Consider the following 6188-nt stretch of genomic DNA (forward strand, 5'->3'; position numbering starts at 1 on the left):
ATTCCTTAGAAGAAATGCAGTAGCCCTCATAGTCAACAAAACAGTCTGAAATGCAGTACTTTGGTGTAACCTCAAAAACAACAGATTGATCTCGGTTCATTTCCAAGACAAACCATTCAACATCAGAGTAATCAAGTCTATGCCCAAACTACTGATGCCAAAAAAGCTGATGTTCACCAATTCTATGAAGACCTAAACCATCTCTTAGAACTAACACCAAAAAAGAGATGTCCTTTTCATCACAGAGGATTGGAATGCAAAGTAGGAAGTCAAGAGATACCCAGAATAACAGGCATGTTTGCCCTTGGACTACAAAACGAAGGAGGGCAAAGGCTAGCAAGAGTTTTGTCAAGAAAACATGCTGATCATAGCAAACACCCTTTTCCAACAACCCAAGAGAGGACTCTACCCATGGACATCACCAAATGTTAAATACTCAAATCAGACTGACAATGTTCTTTGGAGCCAAAGATGGAGAACCTTTATAAAACCAAGAAAACAAGACCTGGAGGTAACTGTGGCTCAGATAATGAGCACTTTATTTCAAAATTCAGACTTTAATTGAAGAAAGTTGGGAAAAACCACAAGGCCATCCAGGTATGACCCAAATGAAATCCCTTATGATTATACACTGGAAGTGACTACTAGATTGAAGGGATAAGATCTGGTAGATACAGTGCCTGAAGAACTATGGACAGAGATTCATAACATTGTACAGGAGGTGGTGATCAAAACCATCCCCAAGAAAAAGAAATGCAAGAAGGAAAAGTGGATGTCTGAGGAGGCTTTACAAATAGCTGAGAAAAGAAGAGAAACAAAAGGCAAAGGAGAGAAAGAAAGATATGCCCAACTGAACGCAGAGTTCCAGAGAATAGCAAGGAGAGATAAGAAGGCCTTCTTAAGTGAACAATGCAAAGAAGTAAAGGAAAACAATAGAAAGGGGATGACTACAGATCTCTTCAAGAAAACTGGAGATATCAAGGGAACACTTCATGCAGGATGGACAAGATAAAGGATGAAACAGTAAGGACCTAACAGGAGCAGAAGAGATTAAGAAGAGATGGCAAGAATACATAGAAGAACTATACAAAAAGGTCTTAATGACCTGGATAAACACAATGGTATGGACATTCACCTACAGCTAGACATCCTGGACTGTAAAGTCAAGTGGGCCTAAGATGCACTGCTACAAACAAAGCTAGTGGAGGAGATGAAATTCCAGCTGAGCTATTTAGATGATGCTGTTAAAGTGCTCCACTGATTATGTCAGAAAATTTGGAAAACTCAGCAGTGGCCACAGGATTGGAAAAGGTCAGTTTTCATTCCAATCCCAAAGAAAGGCAATGCCATGGAATGTTCAAACTACCATACAATTGTACTCATTTTACATGCTAAAAAGTTTATACTCAAAATCCTTTAACCTATCTTTCAGCAGTGCCAAGAACTTCCAGATGTTCAAGCTAGGTTTAGAAAAGCAGACAAACCAGAGATCAAATTGCCAACATTCCTTGGATCATGGAGAAATCAAGGGAATTCCAGAAAAACATCTACTTCTGCTTCATTGACTACACTAAAGCCTTTAACTGGGTGGATCACAACAAACTGTGGAAAATTCTTAAAGATATGGGAGTATCAGATCACTTTATCTGCCTCCTGAGAAAACTGTATGCAAGTCAAGAAGCAACAGTTAGAATCAGACATAGAACAATGGACTGCTTCAAAATTGGGAAAGGAGTATGACAAGGCCGTATATTGTCACCTTGTTTATTTAACTCATATGAAGAGTACATTATGCAAAATGCCAGGCTGGATGAATCACAATCTGGAATCAAGATTGCTGGGAGAAGTATCAATAACCTCAGATATGTAGATGATGCTATTCTAATGGAAGAGAGTGAATAGGAACTAAAGAGTCTCTTGATTAGGGTAAAAGAGGAGAGTGAAAAAGATGACTTTAAAGTCAACATTCAAAATACTAGGGTCATGACATCCAGTCCCATCTCTTCATGGCAATATAAGGGGGAAAAGTGAAGCAGTGACAGACTTTATTTTCTTGGGCTCCAAAATCACTGCAGACAGTGACTGCAGCCATGAAATTTAAAGAAGCTTTCTCCTTGGAAGTAAAGCTATGAGAAACCTAGACAGTGTATTAAAAAGCAGAAACATCACTTTGCCGACAAAGGTCCATATAGTCAAAGCTACGGTTTTTCCAGTAGTCCTGTATGGATGTGACAGTTGGATCACAAAGAAGGCTGAGGACTGACAATGATTCTTTCATATTGTGGTGCTAGAGAAAACACTTGAGAGTCCCTTGGAGTGAAAGGAAACCAAACCAGTCAATCCTAAAGAAAATCAACCCTGAATATTCATTGGAAGGACTGATGTTAAAGTGGAAGCTCCAATAATCTGGCCTCCTGATGGGAAGTGATGATTCAATGGAAAAGACCCTGCTGCTGGGAAAGATTGAAGGCAAAGGGAAAAGTGAGAACCAGAGGATGAGATGGTTAGATAGTATCACTGACTCAATGGACGGGAATTTGAGCAAACTCTGGGAGACAGTGTAGGAGAAAAGAGCCTGGCGTGCTGCAGTCCACGGAGTCCCAAAGAGTCAGACAGGACTAGCGACTGAACAACAACAACCATTTTAAGGGCTTCTTTCGTGGCTCAGTGATAAAGAATATGCCTGAAAATTCTGGAGACACAGATTTGATTCCTGTATTGGTAAGATCCCCTGAAGAAGGAAGTGGGAACCCACTGCAGTATTCTTTCCTGGGAAATCCCATGGACAGAGGAGCCTGGTGGGCTACAGTCCATGGGGTCACAAAAGAGTCAGACACAACTTAGCGAAGACAACAACAATTTTAAACTCTAAAATTAAAACAATTTTATAAATATATAGTTATAGTACAACCATAAATCTACATAAGCATCTCTATATTACCAGAAACTACTAAATTGAAAAGTAGTTTTTAAGTGCATTTCCTAAAATATCCAAACTCAAAGTAGGAATTATTCCTGTACTCTCAGTGTACAGTGATACATCTTGAAAATAAAATGGAGATTTTTGCTTGGAAAATGGCAGCTCCAATCCTTCAGGCACTTGTTGAATATACTCTATTGTTTATTTACTAACAAGTTATTTTTTCCACCCACAAAGGAAAATTCTTTTAAGAAACAGATCTGCTGTTTTACAAAGTTATCTTACAAAAATAAAAGCCTTATAAATCAGAGGCCCACGACTATGATGTTGTTGTCGCATTTATCACTTAGATCATTTACACCTTTCATAATAAAAATCTTTTTATACTATACCTCATTTAACAGCCATTAATACATTTTCCATCTCAAATCAAGTGTACCTACTTATAATGATAATTTTATTACTTATTACATGTGGTTTTACATTATTAGTGATCTTATACCAAGTCTGCACAGTTCAATATGTAAAGCTTCTGCAAAACTTGTTGCTCATCTCTTGGTATATAATTCTGGGGCTATAATTTTTTAAAAAGCAAGTTTAGAATATAATAAATGTAAAATTTGTGTTTTGTCAGATAAAATACAAAATAAAATGGTTAGTTAGTCAGTCACTTCAGTTGCTCAGTCGTGTCCAACTCTTTGCTACCCCATGCACTGCACCACGCCAGTCCTCACTGTCCATCACCAACTCCCAGAGTTTACACAAACTCATGTCGATTGAGTCGGTGATGCCATCCAACAATCTCACCCTCTGTCGTCCTCTTCTCCTCCTGCCTTCAATCTTTCCCAGCATCAGGGTCATTTCAAATGAGTCAGCTCTTCACATCACGTGCCCAAACTATTGGAGTTTCAGCTTCAACATCAGAATTTCCAATGAATATTCAGGACTGATTTCCTTTAGGATGGACTGGTCTGATCACCTTTCAGTTCAAAGGAATCTCAAGAGTCTTCTCCAACACTACATTTTAAAAGCATCAATTCTTTGGCACTCAGCTTTCTTTATAGTCCAATTCTCACATCCATACATGACAACTGGAAAAACCATAGCCTTGATTAGACAGACTTTTGCTGGCAAAGTAGTGTCTCTGCTTTTTAATATGCTGCCTAGGTTGGTCATAAGTTTTCCTCCAAGGAATAAGTATCTTTTAATTTCATGGATGCAGTCACCATCTGCAGTGATTTTGGAGCCCAAAAAAAATAGTCTGCCGCTGTTTTCACTGTTTCTCCATCTATTTGCTATGAAGTGATGGGACCAGATGCCATGATCTTAGTTTTCTGAATGTTAAGCTTTAAGTCAACTATTCACTCTCCTCTTTCACTTTCATCAAGAGGCTCTTTAGTTCTTCTTTTCTTTCTGCCATAAGGGTGGTGCCATCTGCATATCTGAGGTTATTGATATTTCTCCCTGCAATCATGATTCCAGCTTGTGCTTCATCCAGCCCAGCATTTCTCATGATGTAGTCTGCATCATTAAATAAGCACTGTGACAAAATATGGCCTTGACATACTCCTTTCCCTATTTGGAACCAGTCTGTTGTTTCATGTCCAGTTCTAACTGTTGCTTCCTGACCTGCATACAGATTTCTCAGGGAGCAGGTCAGGTGGTCTGGTATTCCCATCTCTTTAAGAACTTTCCACAGTTTGTGGTGATCCACACAGTCAAAGGCTTTGGTATAGTCAATAAAACAGAAATAGATGATTTTCTGAAACTCTCTTGGTTTTTGGATATCCAGCGGTTGTTGGTAATTTGAGCTCCAGTTCCTCTGCCTTTTCTAAAACCAACTTAAACATCTGGAAGTTCACACTTCACATACTGTTGAAGCCTGGCTTGGAGAATTTTGAGCATTATTTTGCTAGCGTGTGAAATGAGTGCAATTGTGTGGTAGTTTGAGCATTCTTTGGCATTACCTTTCTTTGGGACTGGAATGAAAACTGACCTTTTCCAGTGCTGTGGACACTGCTGAGTTTTTCAAATTTGCTGGCATATTGAATGTAGCACTTTCATAGCATCATTTTTTAGGATTTGAAATAGTTCAAGTGGAATTCCATCACCTCCACTAGCTTTGTTCATAGTGATGCTTCCTCAGGCTCACTTGACTTCACATTCCAGGATGTCTGACTCTAGGTGAGTGTGAGTGTTCACACCACCATGATTATCTGGGTCATGAAGATCTTTTTTTGTACAGTTCTTCTGTGTATTCTTGACACCTCTTCCTAATATCTTCTACTTCTCCTAGGTCCCTACCATTTCTGTCCTTTATTGAGCCCATCTTTCATGAAATGTTCCCTTGGAATCTCTAATTTTCTTGAAGAGATCTCTAGTCTTTTCCAATCTATTGTTTTCCTCTATTTCTTTGCATTGATCACTGAGGAAGGCTTTCTTATCTCTTCTTGCTATTCTTTGGAACTCTGCATTCAAATGGGTATATCTTTCCTTTTCTGCTTTGCTTTTCACTTCTCTTTTTTTCACAGCTATTTGTAAGGCCTCCTCAGACAGCCATTTTGCTTTTTTGCATTTTTTTTTCTTCGGGATGGTCTTGATCCCTGTCTCCTGTACAATGTCATGAACCTCTGTCCATATTTCATCAGGCACTCTTTCTATCAGATCTAGTCCCTTAAATCTATTTCTCACTTCCACTGTATAATTGTAAGGGATTTGATTTAGGTCATATCTGAATGGTCTAGTGCTTTTCCCTGCTTTCTTCAATTTAAGTCTTAATTTGTCAATAAGGAGTTCATGATCTGAGCCATAGTGCTCTTGTTCTTGTTTTTGCTGACTATACACAGCTTCTCTATCTTTGGCTGCAAAGAATATAATCAATCTTATTTTAGTGTTGACCATCTGGTGATGTCCATGTACAGAGTCTTCTCTTGTTTTGTTGGAAGAGGGTGTTTGCAATGACCAGTGCGTTCTCTTGGCAAAACTCTGTTCTATACTCCAAGACCAAATTTGCCTCTTTCTCCAGGTATTTCTTGACTTCCTACTTTTGCATTCCAGCTCCCTATAATGAAAATGGCATCTTTTTTGGGTGTTAGTTCTAGAAGGTCTTGTAGGTCTTCGTAGAACCTTTCAATATCAGCTTCTTCAGCATTACTGGTCGGGGTATAGACTTGGATGACTGTGAATGGCTTGCCTTGGAAACAAACAGAGATCATTCTGTCATTTTTGACATTACATCCAAGTGCTGCATTTCGGACTCTTGTTGACT

Source organism: Giraffa tippelskirchi, chromosome 3 (genome assembly GCF_054371585.1).
Source record: "Giraffa tippelskirchi isolate mGirTip1 chromosome 3, T2T-mGirTip1v1.2.pri, whole genome shotgun sequence".
Classification (NCBI taxonomy): Eukaryota; Metazoa; Chordata; class Mammalia; order Artiodactyla; family Giraffidae; genus Giraffa; species Giraffa tippelskirchi.